Below are 22,200 nucleotides of genomic sequence, written 5' to 3'. Positions count from 1 at the left end.
TCATACCATTTGCCTGAATCAAATTTTGATTGTTGGTTTGGACACTGATGGGAAATCTTCACAAGAGGGGACAAATCTAAATAGAAGAGTGAAATGCAAATAGCCTTCTAAACCAAAACACTGGAGTGCTGGTTGCTGTTGACTCCAGCATCCTGTCAGCAGGACGCTGTGTTTAATTCCCTACACTTCTTTGGTTTAAAGCATCACTAACCAGTTTGTTTGGTAAACATGAGTGTGGCAATGATACTGATTATGAGTCAACATGGCAACTTATGTAATCTATTTTTTCTGAGGTGTATTTTCAACAAGGAAAATGATTTTAAGCAATAAAGAACAACCACATCTTTGTTTTGGAGGGACTAGTCTGTTTCCGAGATGCATGCACATTATTAGATGGCATGCTCTATTACACTCATTTACTTGACTAACCCTTCCCTGCAGACAATGCTTGTACTCCTATGTATCAATGTATGAACATGTATTTGAGATAAATGGCACAGAAATTTGTATTTGGCCTTAGGGAAAATGTGTGTGTGCGTGTCTCTGCCCATAGTCTCACCCCCTCCTCCCACACCTTTTTATGAAGCCGGAATTTGGGGGGGCTGCGTCCGGCAATTTCTGGAACTTTCCGAAACCGACAAGTCGACATTCACACTCACTTCACGCTGTGATTGGCCAGCTGTGCGGAGGTGAGAAAGGAGCCAGGACTTCTCTCTCAAGCACTCTTTTTTTTTTTTTTTTATTACTTTTTATACTATTTCTCCATGATGACCGGCTCTGCCTTCGAGTAGAGGTATAAACACTTTTGTCTTCTGGCGTGGTCGTACAACACGTCGTACGAACTATAATTATTTTCGAGCATATCCCGACCCTTACAATGATCCCTTTTTACAATATTGTTCTCCCTCTAAAGGTCTACATTTTGCTGTCACAATGACTGCAAGAAGACCCACAGAAATGAGTTAGATTAACATGAAGAATTACATATTGGGGACAGGCACATATACTAACATAATATAAGCGCATGCTGTGCTCCGAATGACCTGGCCGGGCTAATCTCCCCCATGGTGGGAGATCATCGATTCCCGTAACAAAAGAACTGAGCCAAGCACACATCTCGCTCCTGACCCTTCTCGCCATGCTAGGCCCGAGCGCCTGTTCAAACCCCAACTCGATCAATGGCCATACTGAGGGATCAATTTCTCAGTCTTTGGGGTGTCAAATGTGATATGGCATTACTTTGGCTGGGTGGCAGAAAGGAGCCTGGGCTGACTGATGCTTCAAAGCTTCTGGTTTTCAGTTGAACCATCCAAATCAAGATTCAGATTGGTGCGAGGTGATGAGAGGGAAATAGATGAGAGGGCTTGATCCTGTCAGCCCTCCTTTTGGTTCCAGAAGCTTGTTTGATTGGTCCAGTCATCTTTGATTGATTGGTTGTTGCTTATAAGTTTGTTTGGCAAGGGGATTATTTGTGGTGTGTTTGATTTGTGTGGTTCTTATTTTGTCTCCATCTTTGTTAAGCGGTGGTGTTTCTAAACGACTTTCTAAAAATCACCTCTGTGTGGAGTGGACTCTTCTGTGATTTTACTTTACCGGATTTCCTGTTAATAGAGTTTGAGTCTCTGTAAATATGCTTATCTATTTTCAGCCATGGTGGTTATCAGTTTTTATAATAAATGCTTCAAAGAAACTGCTGTTGCTGCTGCAAAAAACATAAAACACACTTCCTTTTGTGCAAATGGTAAACAGTGTCTATATTATTGGGATTGGGGCGCTCCAATCACTAACACATTTATGATAGTGCTGTGGTCTGGGACCAATCAAAGGTGAAACACACTAGCCACACTAGTGGCTCTTTGATGCTATATTTGGGCAAGGCGGTGCTCTGTGCTAAATGCTAACATCAGCATGCTAACATGCTTACGACAATGCTAACATGCTGATGTTTAGCAGCTAAAACATTTACCATGTTCACCATCTTAGTTTAGTGTGTTAGCATACTAACATTTGCACAATTTGCACTAAAACGCAGTGAACATAAATGGGTGTACCAGATTTCATGAGAATCTATCCAATAGTTGTCCAGAAATTTCACTGGAGACCACACATGTCAACCTTGTGGTGGCGCTAGGGGAAAGTATGTTGTTAGCTGAGAGGGGTCAACAGTTTTTTTTGTGTTGTAGATTGTCTCAGTGATTCTAAATATATCGAAGTGCATGTGCTAGGGCTGCACGATATGACCTAAAATCAAAATCACGATTAATTGCACATTTGACCTCAATAACAATAAATGAACGATAATTACATTTTTTTGTGGTTAATGACTTTTTTTTGTATAAAGTTTTTAAAAAAACTTCTTTTGCATGATAAAAATGTAAATAGACTATACAGTCTATTTCTTAACTGCTAATTAACTTGTTAGTTCTAACTTTGAACCAGCAAGTTGCGTTTTTAGCTCCTCTTTTTGTCTTTTTGTGAAGAGCTACGTGACACATGAAACTATATTGATGAGGACCGGCGAGTTAAATCGGCCGTCCGAGAGTATACCAGGCAGACACACAGCTGACAACCTGCAGGTGGAGGCGCTGGAGACAGGCTCGGACATACACGCCGCAGGCCGCTGTGGACTTGTCAGTCCCGCAAGTGGTTTCAGGAAAGTGGCTGCATGTGTCTGAGAATGCACAAAACATCAAAACTGGTACAAGCCTACAGTGTGTCGGAGCCTCCCGGACGGGTGAATTGAGACTCCGTTTCCTGCTTGTCGGTCAGCGGTAAATGATCGGTTAACATTTAATTTCATTGTGCTTTCTTTTGGAAGGCTGGCTGCCAAAAATCGCCACTTACTAGCTAATGAATTAGCCTGAGTTAAACGCTAGCTATTAGTAAACAGAAGGTAGTGGCTGGTGTCTGGTGTGTGCGCCAGTGTTTGTGTGCGTGTCGGCCCGCCCCTGCATTTGGCGACTGGCGAGTGTTCATTTCGGACCCTAGAATATTTTTAAGGAGAAAGTAGGCCTATCAACAGAAATAAATTATCAAAATTATCGTCATGGGAAAAATACGTCTAACAGCTTCAGAATTTCGATGGCGATACATTTTCGATTCGTCCAGCCCTAGCATGTAAATTTATATACTCTTAGGTAGATTAAACTATAGCAATATATCATATTTAATGAGCTAATTAAAATAATGCTTCAGCTGAAGATAAAAGTACTCAAGTAAACTAACTTTACCTCAAAATTGTACTTAGTAAATGTACTAACTAACTTTCCTCCTGTGATAACTGGACAACACTAACAACTACCAACACATTTCTTATATATTTAGCCTAATATGGATAACGAAGCCCATAACAGCTGTACCACCGGCCTAACCATAATCCCAGAGCGGGAACCCCAGACTCCCCAGCAGAAGAAAAACACCTCTGCTGTGTCAGTCAATGAAGACCCCGTTCAGGAGATAATTGCGCATATAGCATATAACAGCTTATTAGATTTAAAAAAAAAAAAACTAGTGTTATCGCTGTGAAATGTCTAATAGAATTCGTTTTTGTTGCTTTTTACAACAACAATTGTGATGCAGTTAAGTCTTTACTTGTTGTTTTGATTAATTCTTATTAATGGCAGTAAAACCAAGGCGTCAGTTTGGGACCAAAACAGAGTTAGCAACCAGCAATATTTCAAGACAAAGAGACAGAGAGGAGACAATGGCACGTAAGGAAACTGGATGTGGAAAAATAGCAACCCTTTAAAGAAGAAAGAGGGAAAACACAGAAGTATGAAAATTTAATTGAAAAATAAAAACGATGTTATCCCATAAAAAACATTCTAAATGGGCTTGGTAGGGCTGTGTATGGCGGGAAGCCGCACAATGTACCTAAGGCACTGCAAAGTGTTAACATGAAAAACACATCAGAGAAGAGGAATGAGGGAGGGGTAGGCGGCCTGTGGGGGTGGCCGATACGTCTCACTTTGCACTTACTGTGTGCATTATGTGTGCATGATATGACTGCATCTACAAATGATGTAGGTCACACAGAACAGTTCAGAGAGTAAGTTACGCATCTGGTTACAAAACTTAATTAGATTTAAATTTGCATCTACTGTACATGTTTATTCTAGAAGTACAGGATAGAAAGGCCTCCTCACCTCAGTGTGCTGTGGTGGTAGGTGATGGATATAGATGATAGAGGGGGAAGTGAGGTGTCATTCTTTAACAGGAAAAAACATTACATAGAATTAATCCCGTCAGCCTTAATCACAAACTTAGATTATAAGAGAATTGAGACAAAATAGATCATTGTATTAAGTAGAATTTAATTCGCTATGTGAAGCTATTTCTTCACACATGATTCTATATGCACTAATTATACTGTAAAAGTAATTGGAATTTCAATCAACATCACTACTGTTTAATCTATTCTTTAAAACAAAATCAGATGGGCAAAATCTAGTAGTTGCAGATCATTTATAGTGTCAGATGGGCTACAGCAACAGTGCCAGACACCAGGGGTCCGTTTCAGAAAGCAGGTTTAGTGAAAACTCTGAGTTTGTTAACCCTAAGATGAGGGAAACTCTGGGTTTTCTGTTTCAGAAAGGGAGGTTAATCAAACCTGAGAGAGAGGGGTAACTCCAGCCCGTTTTGGAAAGAGAGGTAACTTAACCTCAGAGTCAGTTACTATGGTAACTGAGTCTGTGAACCTAACCTGGTCGGGAGCAGGTTTTCTTCAAGAAACCTCGAGTTTCTCTCAGTCTCCTCCCTCTGACACAGCGCTCTTTCATTTCCTCATTCATTCATTAAGTCTGTGTCAGGCGCATTTCAGCGCAGTTTGTTATCGGCATGAATAAAAAAACGTATTGGTTTATGTTAGGCAGTTTATAAAACGTTTTTTTCTCAAACATTGCACGTCCTTTTGTTGACGATCCCCTTGATAAAAAAGCTGTATTACCTCACAGAGTTTACATCGGGAGATGATACTGAGTACCAACTAATGTATTTTCATTTCCAGATAACCGTTTTGAGAGGTATTTTCTTCACAGTCGATCAGATATGTAGATACCTTATCCGTCCTCATATCACTAACATCCACCATTGTGGACATGCTTTTACATCCCAGCAGATTCTTTGTGTCGCATTACGTTTTTTGAAAACGGCAGTTTTCTTTACAACATTGGTGATGCGGAGCATATTTGTAAAGCCACTGTATGCAGAGCCACCAGAAAAGTGTGCCTCGCTCTGAAACGTTTTTTAAACGTGTTCCCTGGACACAAACCAGCGAGAGCCATTAAAAAGAATTAAATGATTATAAATTATACAGTATTTCTGTTAATTATGCTGGTGTTGCAGGCTCAGAATGGGATTAGTAGTAGTTTACTTTTTCGCCCGCGGGATTGCACCTACCTTAAATTATAGGTGTAATACCATTCCAGTTTTCACCAGTAATATTATAGGTTACCTGTGATTAAATATGAAATTAATACACTGTCAATGCTTACGCATTGACTCGAGCAGCAATTTTCTCTCAGACCAATTCTCTCTCTTTTGCAGCAGCCGCTATGTTGCTTTTTTTAACGAAATACATGTTCAAACTCGCTGGTTGTGCGCATGAGTATTTCCGCCGACCAGTTTGTTTGTGGTTGTTACCATGGTGAATCGTAGTATCATGGCTCTATTCATGCTGCCTTTTTAGTGTGGTGGTGCACGCGCTTAGCTCTGAGTCAACCTACTCCGAGTTGATTGAACCAACTCGAATCAGCTGTTCTGGAACCGAAAACTCAGAGTTTCCCATCTCAGGGTAAATCAACTCAGAGATCAGGGTTAGACTCAGAGTTTGTTAAACCTCCTTCCTGAAACGGACCCAAGTTGTCATTAAATAAATCTAAATGTACTTTTGAATTCTGTAAGTTATGGTACTTTGTTGTTTTGTCCAATATACAGTTGCCAACCTCATTCATTTGGCACCTAAGGCATGAACAAATTATGCAAAATTAAATAAGAAGATGATTTATGTCCGGAAGTTTGAAGGTTTTACTAAACTGCAAAAGTCAGCAGTGAATTAGAAATGCCCAATTACATTTTACAGTATGAATCATGAATAAAAAGTGTGTACTTTTCTGTGCTAAACTGCAGCTATGCTTTTGGTTTAGTTGGAAGATAACTAAATACAATTTTTAATTTCCTGTCTGGTGGAGGGAACAAAGTTGAGACAAGTCTAATTGGAGAAATAAATGCCTCGAGCTAAGTTTTAACAAAAAGGTGTGTTTGTTTGTGAGGTGTCTGTGTGTGTATGTGTGTGCTTGTACGCCTGCTTGTCTGTAGCACATACTCACACATTTTTCTTTCATTTTTTTGATGAAGTAAAAGGGCATGTGTGCATCCTGGATTCCCAGATTCTTCCGCCCCAGTGGAGGCAAAGTAAAGAAAGAGAGGAGCGAAGAGAAAGAAGAACCGGCAGAGGAATTAGTCTGTTAAATATCTCAGGGACTTTCCCATCATTATCTCCTCTGAGTGTTTACATCAAACCCGTCTAAGCGTTAAAGTTTGCAGGAAGCCACACAGGACCTGCAATAATACAGCAGCACTGACAGGAATGCCCTAAAACTAATGGCTCTTCGTCTTTCTTACACCATCACACACTTTCTCGCTCGGTTTGTTTCCCTCTTCCATCTCTCTCTCACACATACATTTAAACCGAATAATAAAACGGTGGTAAACACAGGCAGATGTGTGCGCACACACACACACACACACACACACACACACACACACACACACACACACACACACACACACACACACACACACACACACACACACACACACACACAGCCTTTAAAAAACAGAACATTTCATAGAGCATGCATGCTGTGGTCTGTTCCAGTCAATACATCCATCTAAGTAAAATATGTCAAACCAATATGAACTCCCGAGACCTCTCGTTAAAAGCTCTGACCGCGGCTGTTTAGTCACCGCTGAGGTCATATCAACCCTTAACCCTGCATCTAAGCTCACATTACACCACCTCTCTTTCAATCCCATCACTGTTACAAGATCAAATAATATCTGAGGATCTGATCCAGAACCTGTAGCTAATAGCCACCTCAGCACGCTCGGCTCCGGGACTCATAATGGAATGAACAGAGCTGTGGACTTGCTGCCGTTTTGGCCCGAGGCTGTAATCAATTTCCCCTTGTGAGGGGCCGGGCCATGGAGTTCACTGTTTGCAGGGTTTGATAAGAGGAGGCCGAGCAGGGACCTTTAGTTTGGCCTAATGTCAGGTTCACCATCAGATAAACGGACTGATTTGATCTCAGTGCTGCAGGGAGGAGATGACTGCTGCTGCACTCAGTGGAATTCTTATATGTGAGAGAGTGTGTGTGTGTGTGTGTGTGTGTGTGTGTGTGTGTGTCATGACCTAACAGTTGGCTTGTGTGTTTGTCTCGCTGTGGTTAAGTGTGACAGTGCACAAATGTGTGTATTTGTGTAAAAGTGAATGTGAGGATGTGTATGTATGCAAACACACATGGAAGTTAAGAGCAATGTGTTATGTGTAACATATGAGTATTATGTTCTTCTTAGACAACGTTTCCCCAAAACTTGGTCTGGAACGATTAAGTTGATTATTGTTTGGACCATCAACATAAGCATTAATTGGCAATTATTGGATATTTGTGTACCAAGCATAAGGGCCAGACGTGCAAGTTGCAGCTTCTCAAATATAAGGATTTGCTGATTTTCTGTGTTTTATATTATTGCAAATTAAATATCTTTGAGTTTAAGACTGTTGGTTGAACAAGCAAGCAGTTTGACTACAATAACAAACACTGCTACAAATGTTGAGAAATTAATTTGAATACCAAAAGAGGTCTTTTGCACAGTAATATGTGAGTTTCAAAGCAACATGAGACAACTAAAGGAGCAACAAACAATATATTATCTGCACTATTAAGTGCAGTTGTATTGGTCGAAACAAGGGCAAAATGAGTTAATATGTCAAGTGTAGCAGTTTGGAAAATCACGTTAACATACCAAATGGAGACAAACAACAAGGAGGAGGAGAAATTTGTTGAAACTTTCCAGCAGGAATATGAACATTATGCATACTGCGAACTGGCAATACAGGCACAAAACCTTTATGCCCCAAATTTTTTGTTATAGCTGATTTTGTTACTTCTAAAGTTAGTAAGTTTTTGTTATTTACACATTTTCCCACCCTCGTTTTATTCCTTTCACCCTCTGCCATTTTCAGAAACAACAATGCCCTCCTCCTGTTGAATGCTCTACTGCCCCAATGGCACACAATGTAAAATGCATTACAGAGATTGATGATCTTTTCCTAGATTACCTGTTTGTTTATGATAATAACTTGACAAATTGATGGTCATTGTTAATAGATGTTCAGCAATTAAAGAAAATTTGAGATTTAAAGTTCACTACCTACTTGCAATCCATTATTATTTATCTGAATCATTGCTGCTAAAAATGATTGATGGATTATAATGACTCTTTGTATAATCAGAAAAAAAATGTTATTTTGCATTGCTCATCTTCCCATGAGCTTTTCTTCTTATGAAACTTTTACCACAGTGCCGTGAATGTCTTCAGGTTTAAAGTGTGGGTCATGTAAACTTTTAGTGTTTTATCTAATGCTCTCATCCATCTATCCCACCATCACTTTCCCCTTTTAATTGCCTAAAACACTTCAACCACTAAACCCTCAACCTGTTCACATTAGATGAGCTCTGTTTGTGCTCTGATAACCTCTCTCAGGCGGCTTCTCAACAGGAAGGCTGATGAGAGGGTATATTAAGGCTGTTAAACAGTTGAGGAGGGCTGGGGGCTTCTGGGAACCCAAAGAGACAAGAACCTTTATTGGAAATGTAATTTTTGTTTGTCTGCAATTACCTCCCCGCTCATTTGTTTTACAGACGCTGTTGTTATAGCGAGGAGAGAGTACGGTGGATTCTCCCAAGGATTGCTCTTCTGAGAGGCTGCAGTTTATTACAAATGGGAAAGCTTTCATTGCAGATTGCCCCAGCGCTGCGTAGAGGTACGTGACCCATCTCAGGCACACTGGGGTCGGCTCTATCGGGTTGAATTTACTCAGAGTGCACAGACAAGATGTTGTGGATGTACACATGTGAATTGTACAAATGAGTATTGTGTTTTATAAATGAGTAACTATAAGCTAGAAAGCAAATGTTGGTGAAGTAACATTATTGTGAGAAAAGTGTGTTAGTATAGCACACCATGAGATGTGTATATGGCTTACGCATCCATATGGTTCCACAGTGTACTATGATGTACAATGGGCTGGCTTGCATTAAGCATGCTTGAATTTCCATCTGACTTAACAAAGATTTTTATTTCAGCCACAATTTGTGTAATTGCACATCAATAACATGCATTGAGTCACAAAATATAACAGAAGAACTGAAGGGATTAATTTGATGAAATGTCATACAACCCAAAATATGGTACCTGATGTCTGTTAATGGTTAAAAACAACCAACATTCAGCGTGTTATTGTTTGCGACATGGTAGATGAGTATTACTGAAGTCAGTAAGGCAATTTATTAATCTGATAAAAACCGAATATGAAACGGAAATATGTATTTTATTTAAGTAAAAAAATTTTTTTAAAGCTGCTTTAAAATGCATTTGTTGTTAACATATTTTTAAGGAATATGAAAAAAGGAAATTGTTATGTATAAAGTAGAAAGGATTGCTCATAGTGACGAACCCAACACTGCAGTTCCTCTCAGCTCTATGGAGCTTTTTTAGCATCTTTCAACTCATTGTTTTGGTTTCATGGCTCACAACTTTTACTGTTTGATTCAGTCTCATCAGTGAGTTTCCAGCTGTATCAGTGAGCAAAAGCTCTAAAAACTGACTGTACACTACCTACAGCAGACAGACAAAGTTAGTGACTAGCTGGTGAAAAAAAGTGAAACAACTAGCAGATAAAAAGTCTGATATTTCCCTCTGGAGTTGATGGACACAAAAACAGTCTGGCTGCTGGATGTGTAAATAGGCAACTGTTTGCTAACATGTTTACATGTTCCTTTATAAGGTAATAATATGCCAATGTTGTGTTTACAGTTTTTTTGCACTGCAAAATAAGTGGCCAAAAAAGACAAGGTTTAGATGTAGGTTTAAATGTAAAAAATAAATCACTTTATTTATCACGGCTGTCTCTCAGTGGTAGAGTGGTCGCCTGCCAATCAGGAGGTTAGTGGTTCGATCCCTGGCCCTGCAGTCCCATGTCGAAGTGTCCTTGGGCAAGACACTGAACCCCGAGTTGCCCCCGATGCTGCACCATCGGAGTGTAAATGTGTGTGAATGTTTATCTGATGAGCAGGTGGCACGTTGTACGCCAGCCTCGGCCACAGTGTGTGAATGGTGAATGGTTCCTGCACGATGTGAAAGCGCTTTGAGTAGTTGTTAAGACTAGAAAAGCGCTATATAAAAACATTCCATTTACATTTATGAAATGTTTTTATATGTAAGAAATAATGAAACAACATAACTATTATAGTATAATAGTATATTTATGTTGGCACACTAGGCTCCCCACAGACACTTGACCTTCTTACATATAAGTAGAATTATATTCTCATCCCATGCAGGACATTTTAAAAACACATAAGGGGACAAAAAAGGGTTTAGACAGAAATAAAGATGTAAAAGTAGGAATAAAAAAACAAGTACGTGGTTCTGTTTTCTTATTTCGTGCCACCATATACGTACATGTTAGTAACCGGCTAGTAACAGCTAATCACTTTATCATCAGTGAAAATGTCTTTAATAAGGTCACTGCCCCCTGACCTCTGCCCTTATAAAGGAACCGACCAGTTGTAGTTATTAGTGTGCCCCACACTGGGAGGCACCATTATCACTCCAAGGATGATGGTGGGTTTGGGGGAGCTGGAAGGGTTGGGGAGGGGTCTGGGGAGGGGTCTGGGGAGTAGGTAATTTGATTGGAGCAGAATTAGGGATTTCTCTACCGAGGCATTATGGGAGAGTTCCTGGTGGGTCATTTTAGCTTCACTTCCTCCATATTTCTCAGCTTGATTAAAAATTGATCGGCAATGGCAATGTGAATATATTATTGGGGCCATTATTCACCCCTGACAGATAATTGGATGGCACACACAACTCTATTTTCTTTGGGGGCAATGCCGTGTGTGTGTGTGTGTGTGTGTGTGTGTGTGTGTGTTTGTGTGTGTGTGTGTGTGTGTGTGTGTGGGAAGATGGAAGCATAGTGAAGAAGAGAGTGAGTGGGTAGTGGGTGGATAGATGGTTTAGTTGAATCCTTTTCTTTTCCCTTTTTTATTGTAAGTCAATAAATCACTCCCTCTTCTTTCAATCCATCCCCAATCCCATTCCAACCCTACTGTCACTGTCTCTGGCCATATATGATGGATATGTTATTGAAACATCATGCAAAGCATATAATCATTTTTCTGGTAATCATTCATAACCTTGTCTCATAAAAAGTTGGAATACAGCCATGAAATACATTGTTAAATAAAACCAACATGGATTTGGATTTGCTTTTTAGTTTGTGCTTATGCTCCATCTCAAATTCACTTATTACCAAAGATTGAATTTTGCTCTGAAAAGCACTAGAGCTGTGGAAAATGTCTGTGAATACGCCAGTCTGATAGCAGTTAGCTAGCATAGCTGCAGGCGCAGATGGATATTGGAATGAGCAGAATGCAGTGTGTGCTTGGTGGCTAATGCTATTTGCTATTCGCCCAAGGCTTAGCTTGCTGCCATTTTCACGCCTTCTTAATGTCTTAAACTGCATGAAGAAAGACATGGCTTGCACAACATGGTATGAACCCATGCACAGTTGTCTGTTGGTTTTGCAAGTAATGGAGGGTATGTTGTCAGCAGTTTGTTGCCTTTAAGGGGTACTTTGACATTTTACATTTACTTTACCATACTTTTTTTTTATTTTTTATTGCAAGCCAAAATGTAGTTGTCAGAAAAGTTTGTACATTTGTCCCTCAGCTCACTGTAAATTGCTCAGATGTCATAGCTATCATAGTTTGTGCTAATTACGCAGTTCTTCTCATTTTTATTCTTATTAAACTACTGGTTCTAATGCTGGATATGTAAAACATATGCTTTCCTGTGTGTGGAAGGATTTTCCCAAGAAATATGCAAATGTCGAATCAGGAGCTAGGTATAAGCTCACTCATTTTGTGTTACACTAGCATTTTTAACACAAACAGCTTATGAATAATAACAAAAGTGAATTGGTCATTGGCAATCTCCAGTAAAGTTTTAGTAGAGCAGATCTAGGTCAATCGGTGTAGGAGCAGGGCAGAAAAAGCAGGGCCTGTTACGACATCACAGTATTCAATTGATGGAATATAAAAAAAATCCTCTGTGGCTGTGTTTCTGATGCCAAGAAGAAAAATAATCGCAGAGCACTCTAGAACGAGATAGAAAGAGAGTTTCCTGGAGGTAAGTTGGCATGCTTTTTCACATGTCTGACGCCACAGAAGTCACGACTGCAAGCTTTAGCCATTTACCCTAAGTAAATCTTTCTCTACAGAGGCAGTTATACCAACCCCCTTCCCATGTACAAATCTAATTAGTAGCTATGATCTCACTGATGGAAAGGCCTCTCAGGAAATGACATGTGTCTGTAACATTATTTGCAGCCATGCTAGATCCCACATGATCCATCCAGTGTTGCTCAGTGAACTTCCCATTGTCTCTCTTTTCCTTTCTCATTCTGACTTTCTTTTTATTCTGTTCCTCACGCTCCCTCTCTTTATCGCCCTTTCTCTCTTCTTCTACATGGTTCATTCATTTCTCCTCTCCTCTCTTAACTTTAATGTAATGGCTCTTCTCCAGCATCACTGCCTAATTCTCCTCTTCTCTACATCTCTCCCACTCTCTCTTTCTCTCCCTGTGGGGAAAAAAAAAAAACCAAACACTGCTTTGCCCTCACAAAGACGCTTCTCCTGAGTGGAAATTACCGGCGGAGATTAATAACGACATTAGGCAGTAATGATGCTGCACAGAATGAAATATTTATTAAAGATCCCTCTGCTAGCAATTAGCATGGCATGTAATCGTTCAGCACAAGAAATCAAGATGATTGTGCCGCAGTCCCCCATCCCCTTATTGCTCTCTTCTCAGATACCCCCCCCCACACACACACACACACACACACACACACACACACACACACACAGTTGAAAACAACACCCTGTACAGCCTCGACTCTCGCAACTCAACCCCCCATCCCTTGCTACCATCACTGCAAACATGTGCAGCCTCTTCCCCTGATGTCTTCTCTCCATGACAACAGAGTCCGTACGTGTGTGTTGAGCGGTGGTAGTGGTGGCGGTCCTGGGCATCCAATCTTAATTACATGCACTCTGCCTTAAGCTGGGGAGAACACCCCACCAGGCAATTACATTGTCAGTGATGCAGACTTCAGGAGTTGCTGTAGATCGGCTCAGGAGGACGTCGAAGTCAGACCGCAGGCACGTCAAAGAGTGCCGGCATTTCGTCTTCGTTCCAAATTCCTGCCAAGTTGTCTAGGGCAGGAGTGAGAGAAAACCGTATTATTGAATGCCTGTCTTGCGTCATGGAGTCCACTCACTTCCAATGCTAAAGGGACAGGTTATCACAAGTTGCATAGAAGTTTTCCATCCCAGAGCTTTCACTTGCATAACTTTTTGAAAAACTTTGTGCAGAGTACTCCCTATCTATGCAGCATGGATACATCGGGTATTGTTACCATCCTTTACTAAATTCCCATTTTGATATTTGGAAGATAATGTGTCATGTAATCAGTGACGTGAAAGAATTTTATTTTCATTTCAGTGACATGAAAATAAAATTCTTCATTAGTAGTGGTAAAATCCTGCACCGAATAATTTCGGAGAATGAACTGCCTTTGAGGATGCGTGCCCTTGTTTGTGTTCACACAAGCATGACCTCATTCTGAAGTTGTCACCTGAGAAGGACAATGGAGAGAAGGAGGCGTGAAGGGGAGGAAGAGGAAAGGCGGGAGGGTGGGGGCGAGGTTGTTGTCACAGAAAAGGTCAGAGGTCAGATAATCAAAAGTGTCCGTTTATTGGCTACATCATCAAACCTCAAGGAGCTCATCAATGCAGCCAGCCAGGCGTGTGGCTCTGCTAATCAGCTCTCAAACCAGTGTTTAGCCATGCCGATGCCATCCTCCGAATGACAAGAAAGAGACCAAATGAGTGAAAGGAAGGCTCAGAGGGGGGAAAAGGAGAAGGGTGGGGGCACAAATCGGAGAGTGGGCTAATGTAATAGTAGTTCACTTCTCAAACCCTGACAAAGGGTGGCGGGGAGAGACGGATCAATTTGCAATATCGTGGGCTGCGGCCCTGGCAACAAAGGCAGGACATGAAAGCAAACACATTATGTGATGCTCTTGTATGAACTCTGGCAATCAATAAACATCAGGGGCCGGGGGAGGGGGGGGGGTGCAGATTGTGTGAGGGAAGTAAAGGAGAACAGAAGAGAGGAACGATGGAAAGAGAGAACAATAGATGGGGGGGGGGAGATAACACTGATATCTAACGACAGAGTTCTTTGTCTGACAAACTTTGTCGCTGTTCTTCACTCGTATTGTTAATTAGATAGTTATCTTTAGCCCTTTGATAGATTAGATAAGCCGTTAATTAATCTTTGAATCTAATTAACTGTCTTGCTATTAATAGGTTTGGCCACATTAATGTACCTTTGACAGTCAAAGCACTGAAATGAGGATTCATATCCACAGTTCAGGAGTAAAGCTTTTTTGGCTGTTGACAGTTTTAAAAAGTCCAGAAATAATTTTTTTTCAAAAAATAAGAAAATTTAGTTTAAACAAGTACATGACAGGTAGAGTAATTATTGGTTGATATTCTATAATGTGCATTGTTTACATGTTATTTCACCGTAGGGTTTTGTAAAAATCCTAATCAATATTGAATGTCTTTGTCTTCTTTGCAACTTTTGCAGACTGGTTTTCTGATGTACATCACCCTTCTGTTTGTACTGTACAATATAGCAATACATTCACAGTAATTACACAACGGTGAATTTCTTAGTGAAGAAGACAGTATTTAAAAAAAAGTCTGTCTTATTTAACACACCATCAATCTTCCTCCCAGCATAGGTTACCACAGTGTTTCACATCTTTAGAAAAATCCAGTGTGTACATTTCCTTTTTCCTTTGTTCAGTATTGACTTTAACTTGCACCCTCAAGATATATTTCTATTTGCGATGTGAATACAGTATTTCCTATAACCTCTCTACAGAAGTAATTTCCCTTTGGGACAATAAAATCTACCTTGACCTTGATCTTAAGAATGTGGATGATACGGGGGGGAGGGCCGAAGAAGAAGAGGAAAAGGTGGAGTTAAGTGAGAATGAAAACCAGAAAGGGTTTTACTCTTAAGCAATGTCCTCTGTCTTTTATCCAGATGAATCCTGCTGAGATCAAGGGTCACTTTAACAAGGGGACATTGAAAGCTTTGTTTATAGAGGGCTTACTATCATATTTCATCTTACCTGATGACATATTCATAAAATCAGACAAGGTTTCTTTATAAAACATTATTTAACAGGGCAACATGACATCATGACTTCGCGTAAACATACACGCCACTTTCCTAAAGCCAAGTGGCGTGTTATCTGTACGGATTTTGAGTTATCCGCGTTTATGTCTCTGCCGTATACAGCGGACGGCAGTCTGCAACAGAGTAAACCTACACGCCACTTTCTAAAGCCATGTGGCGTGTTATCGCGAGGCTACGGTTGGGTTTAGGAAACGTCACACGCGGGTTGGGTTTAGGAAAAGAAAAAAACGTGGAAAGGAAATGTCACACGCGCCAAAATATGTAATTTGTTTTAAAATTGTTATTGATTGATCAGTTGTTAAAACTCTTTAGCTTACGAGAAAGTGTTGTAGGCTTTTGAGTGATCTTTGAAACAAATTGATGTTCATTTCACTAAAGACAGTGATATGCTGTATCTTACAGCTACTATAATAATTTATACTGTATATTTCCATGATTATAAGAACTGGGCCACTACATGTAAACATGCATGACAGTAACAGCATTTTTAGATTTAGATGCAATGCCAAAAGAAGGAAAAAAATAAATAAGCTGTAATTACACAACGTTTGCTTTTAGACCTGGGTAACAAGACAAAGTGAGAAAAAGAGATGGCTTGTAGGGCAAAGTAAAAAGGAAAAAAGAACATCCTTACTAAGTTAACTTGTTACTCTTACACAAGTGGAGTTTTAAAATAACACTCATTTTATTAATATGAAAGCTTTTAGGCCTCTATTTACTTGCTTTGAGCAGAAACAAGCTTGTTTTAAAATTAATTCAGTGCCTTTGTAGAGGCATTTAGGTAAGAGAGAAATACAGGGTCAGTATCATTTCCCCCACTTACATGCATGGTGTCATATCTCAGCAGTCTACTCCAATAGACTATAGTTGTGTGTGTGTGTGTGTGTGTGTGTGTAACTGGACCTGGTCCTGAGCCATTGTGTTAGTGTGACAGAAGCCTTTGCCCACTCTTTGATGCCCCCTCCAGAGCTTTCTAGCATTCACACACACACACACACACACACACACACACACACACACACACACACACACACACACACACACACACAGTCTCTGCCCGCTGGGACCAGGGAGCTTCATTTGCATTATGATGGCAGGCAGATTAAGTACATTCCACTGCACACTAAAAGGATTCAAAATAACACACACACACACACACACACACACACACACACACACACACACTTGTCTTTGGGCCAGTAAGGCAGGCTTCGAACAAAACTGGTGCCCAGTACAGGGTACCAATCCCATTACTTGCCCCGTCCTCTGTTGCCCCCTCCCTCTCAAGAGAACAAAGGACGGAGACATCGAAAGGATCTAAACCTCACAGAATCAGGGCGGGAGGAGGAAGAGAAGTGCTGAGAGGGGGGGGGAGGAGAGGAGAAAGAGAGAGGAGAAAGATAAGAGGAAGGAAAGAAGGGTGTCAGGGTGGGGCTGGTGTTGGAGAGGGAAAAATTACTCTGACAGGCAGCTAGAGGGACAAAGCTCATTTAGATAAATCGACATCCCCAGCTGAGATAAAACCAATGATGATTTGTACTGTATCTTCGGGGGATAAAAGCCATTCTATTGGATTTCATAAGGCCCTGGCGTCATGGGATTTCACAGGCCCCGGCGCAGAGCGCTTGTGTTGGTCTCAGCATGGAGGGGCAGGTTGCTGAAGAGGGGAGGAAGGGTGACTCCTGCTAGGAGAGGGGAGAAAACTCCCCATCATTACTGGGAAATGTCACAACACAACACACAAGGAGGTGGAGGAGTGAATTTGAGCGGTGATGCCAGAGTGTTTGTCTCTCTTGCACTGTATTCTGTCTCTACCTCTTTCTGCCTCTCTCAGGACAAAAAGACTCAGTGAGTAATCTGCTGTAGAAGTGGTGTTAAGGGTTAAACATTCAGCCAGGTTTAAGTCCAGCGTGAAGAAGTACTTAAAACATTTGTCTTTAAGGAAATCAGCATTGTAGTAGTTGTAAAACTTAAGATAGTTAGGAAGTCCCCCTACTTCCCCGATCTATCCCACTGCTGTTTATTTTGTATAAATTGCAACTTTAGCCACTGCAGAAGGGGAACTGCTGAAATATGTTCACACCAGTTACAGTTTACTTGAGTAACTACAGTTGCCAGAGGCTGAAGGTTTGCCAACCTGTGTCTTATTGTTATAGTTGTTGCCTTTCTGATCATGGGTCATAATAACTGTACTCACCACCATAAATAGCCAAGTTGTTATTTATTAAAAGAGTACCCTAATGATTTAGCATTGCTTTCCTACAGCATTGTCGTACTTTTGAGGGACAGTTGAATGTTTTTTTTGTAGCAAAATAGATGCAGCAGAACCAGAGATCTTTCTATTTCATCTTCCTTGTCAAAACCTTGCGCACACATTACCCACAATGCAACTTGACAAGTTTAGTTGGCAGTCAAGTATGTACCCTTGCGCTGATAGCCTCAAGCAGAGATGAGGAGTGGGCTACAGAGGACTGATAAGCTCACTTCCTCTAACGCACGGAAATACGTGGCATCACCTTTTCCACCGAGCCTCCACTTAAAACCAGTGAGAAAAGCTCAGTCAAAATACAGAAACAGACTTTTGTAAAATAACCCAAATTTTAACCATTCCAAAAGTTCTGTTCACTCCATCGCTCAGAAAAAGATTACTCACAAAGCAGGTTTTCAAGAGACTAAATTGTACATAAATCATTTTAAATGCTTTTCTCAGATACCAAAGGAAAGTAAACACGGAAAGTAGCTCCCCAAGTTAGCTATTGTAGCTTAATTAAAATATAATTGATGATCCCTAAACGCAGAATAAAAATACGTTAGTGCAATCCAGTCTTATCAAGTACCAACAGTTGCATAGTGTAACAGCACAACCAGATGTAATTAGCAGGTAATAAGCGAATAATATAGCATGTACTTAATTTTCCATCTTGGATTTGTTAATGATGAGGTTATAAAATAGTGTTTATCAATGGCTGTAAACAATTCTTTGTAGATTTAATATATTAGATGTAGCCTAAGTTTGGGCTGCAACTGAGTAAGGTAAAAAAGGACATATTTCAGTTTAAGGAAAATTAGTTGTTGGATCAAGAAATTTTTGAAGCAACAATTCCTAGCACGTTAAAAAATTTATAGTAATAATCAGGTTTTTTTTGCCTTCATTCATCCTCATAATACACTCATTATTCTGAAAAGTTCCTCTGGGTCTATTTGGTTTTAATGGCAGCAGTGCTTTACTCATTAATAATAAAGGCAGCGTGATCGTTCTCTACATTAAAAACTTCTACATTTAGAGTTAGATCTTCCCTCCCCACCTTTCGTAGCCACAGGTAAAGAGCCCTGGGTCTGAAAAATTAAAGAGTCTGTAAAACCCTCCCGACAAATTAAAAAGTAATTAATGTCTCTACCTGGAATGTACAGTACCGACCTCACTGAAAATATGGGCGCACTGTAAAGTGGCCCCTTCACAATCCTGCATTTAAGTAGAGGTCTGGAAACTAGGAGACTCCACCTTGATAGGAAAAAAAATCAACTCCATTGCATTAGGGCAATTAGACCATCCTGGCCTAAATAATAAACTTAAAACCCCACAGTCTATGTTCAATATTTCATATTTTATTCAGGTACTGGGAGTGCTTCTATAGTGAATACACTTTCTCCTCAGCATGGCTCTGTAATGTAGGTATTTTTCTTGGGATGCTTTTAGGGGGGTAGTTAGGTAAAAGCCATTGGAACGGCCCTCCCCTGCCCAGGGGCTGAATAATACATCTTTTACCTGCGTCCTGTGCAAACGGTTCTTAAGCATATCCGGCTGGCCAAATGGGAAGGCGAGTTAATATTAAAGGTCAGTTTCTCTAAGCAGCAGACTGGAAACTGCAGTACTGTGAACAAACCAGTACTGCTATTGTCAAATAAATCCTGATTATTGATTATATGATTTACATTTAAGTAGGTAGGGGTTCACAATGGTGACTTTGTCATGCTTGACACTCACTATTAAACATTGAACCCGCGACATACTGCTCTGAAGTGGACAACCTCCCCGTCACTTTGAAGTGCAAGAAGTTAATGAGAGAAATACATTGTATAGACATAACAATACCCCAATCAAAGTCAGAAGAAGTATTGTTCTTCAATGGATGGGTGGACAAAGGGTCAAGCATGACCCCCACACCATCTCCTCCGTTGCTCTGTGCACTGTCTGCAGCAATGATAGTGTACACACCCTCTCGTCCGGGTGAGGCTTGCCTTTGCTCTGCAACACTGTAGTTGTGGACTAATCTACAGCAAGCACACATGGCCGGTAGAAAACAGGAGAAGTCGCATATGATGTTAGTTAAAACGTTTGCGGTACATGTCACTATTGTACAGCACTTGTGTTGTCTTGCTTTCTTGCCTCGTTTTTCTTTGCATCTTTAGAGATATGTTTTCTGGTTGTCGGTTTGTTTTCGAAGGAGGTGAAAGAGAAGGTCACCATAATAAGTAACGGGGTGGCCGAGTCCCCCGGGTCCCTTTGCACAGGGTCTGCATTCCCGCAACAATTATGTAATGGTAGAGATGCACGTAAGGGTTTGCGGAACCCGGTGCGAGAACCATGCGGCAGGCCTAAGCACTCTTTAACAGTTACTCATGATAAGGAATTTGTGGTATTATTAGTTAATAGCAGTATTGAGAAACATCTCAGTGGGTGATCTTCAGACTAGTCTTGCTTTGCACCATGACTTTGCGTAAAACGGCTCCGCACGGCACTCAACTCAATTGCTTTTATCTCCGCGACTGAGTGGCGTGTCGCGCGACACAATGAATCGATAATGAAATTCGTTGCCAACTTTTTTAATAATCGAATTTTAGCGATTTTATCGATTCGTTGTTGCAGCCCTAATACACGCCCACTTTATCTGCGTTATCTGTACGCATTTTGAGCTATCCGCGTGTATGTCTACGCTGTATACAGCGGCCTAAATGACTACATCCGGCGGAATTTCCGTCGGCAACGGTGCAATCCCTGAAATGGAACGTCAAAGATATGGACTCAACTTCACCCAACAAAAAAAAAAAAAAAAATCAGCCAAGAGGTGAAAGAAAAGCTCTTTTTACAGGGACAGTGACCAAACTAACATGGAGCAGTAAGCAGGGTTAGCAGTAATTAGCACTGGTGGGTGCCCTGTTAAATTGAATTTAACGACAACACAGCAGTCTTCCTGAGTGCGAACTAATCCTGGACTCTGGAGCATTATGGTTAATGGGCCTGAAAGAAAATGATGGCCTTTCAAAAGCAAAACCAATTAACACAGAGTGGAGATGTCTAATGCTGAGCTTTCCAAATCTCATAAGAACTTCTGCCCTCGTATTATATAACTGGATTTCTCTTCATTTGGAATAATGAAGGAGGTAGGGAAGCATGACATAATATAGCTATCATAACTCTGAGTCCAATGAAAGAAAAGTGGAATATGTTTCACACAGTGGCAGTGGATGCCAGGCAGTAATGTTTCACTCTTGCAGACTAAGTCGTAAGTATTTATAAAAAAAAACTAAATAAGAAGAAGTAGGGACTCCATAACTTTTGACAAATTGTCCCTTGCATGTTATACATTATAGTTGGTAGAAATACAACAAAGTTTTTTAAATAACTTTTAAAAAAAGTACACTGGGCAGTTAAAGGTGCCCTGTGGAGTTTTCTTGTAAACAAACAAAAGTTATGTTTACATTTAGTGCTACTTACCAAAACGCAGTGTGTATATCCTTGAGCTCTTACAAATGAATGCATTCTTTCCTTATAAAACATTTGCAAAGCCGATTTTTTTTTTTTTTTTTTAATTCCTTTGAATCCAGAACAGTTTACATCCATGTTAACTTGCTTGCTGTCTTCTTATTCTCTGTCTTTGTTGGCACATGGCTGCATATCTTGGTGCATTACTGCTGCCTGTAGTTCAGTGGAATAGTGTGAATGTGTGCAATTGGTCAAATACTCCACAGACAACATTGAAGGGGCAGATTTTTTTAAAATGGGAAAGTATTTAAAAAAAAAAAAAGAAAAATCATTTGAGTTACTTTCTTTCACATTTCATCTTAGAGTATTCAGGTTTTCGACCTATTTTATACAAGGTAATATTTCCAGTTACTATTAGCCCCTACAGTCTGATGTTTTGCTTATTCAGAAATGGCGAAAGGGCCTTTTGGAAGTCCTTCCCTTCTCAGTTGGAGAATACATTTTGAAGTAAACTTATGAATAGTAATGAAACACAACAGTACCTTTTTCAAATGTGTTGTCACCTAGTCAAGTTGCTTTTCCGATCACACCAAGTGTTGGCCTCAATTCCCTATCTGTCCTGAGATTCTCTCTCCCACCTGCTGTGTGGAAGAGCATATAGAAACAGCATTGAGAACACTATCCACACTTGCAGTGAAGAGTTTGAGGGCCCTATCTTGTCCCCTGCGCAGCACAAAGCCCAACGCAAAGCCCGACGCAAGTGTCTTTGCTAGTTTAAGAATGACGCAGTGGTCAATTTCCCGTCGAGCGCCTGCGTCGTTTAAATAGCAAATGCACCTGCGCCCATCTTTGCGCCCATTGGTGTGCTGGTC

General features: G+C 40.5%; 1 long non-coding RNA gene across 2 annotated transcripts in view; it reads left to right on the top strand.

Moving 5' to 3' along the window:
- LOC116061800 overlaps positions 1-22,200 on the top strand; it is an 86,778-nt gene that overhangs the window by 31,181 nt on the left and 33,397 nt on the right. For both annotated transcript variants that reach the window (XR_004107813.2, XR_004107814.2), the window contains one exon: positions 8,925-9,046. This is a non-coding gene — a long non-coding RNA (uncharacterized LOC116061800). The remainder of the gene's footprint in view (positions 1-8,924; positions 9,047-22,200) is intronic.

The sequence above is a fragment of the Sander lucioperca genome, chromosome 15, assembly GCF_008315115.2.
Source record: "Sander lucioperca isolate FBNREF2018 chromosome 15, SLUC_FBN_1.2, whole genome shotgun sequence".
In the NCBI taxonomy this organism is placed as follows: Eukaryota; Metazoa; Chordata; class Actinopteri; order Perciformes; family Percidae; genus Sander; species Sander lucioperca.
Note: the sequence above shows the minus strand (reverse complement) of the source record. Positions and strands in the feature narration are given on the sequence as shown.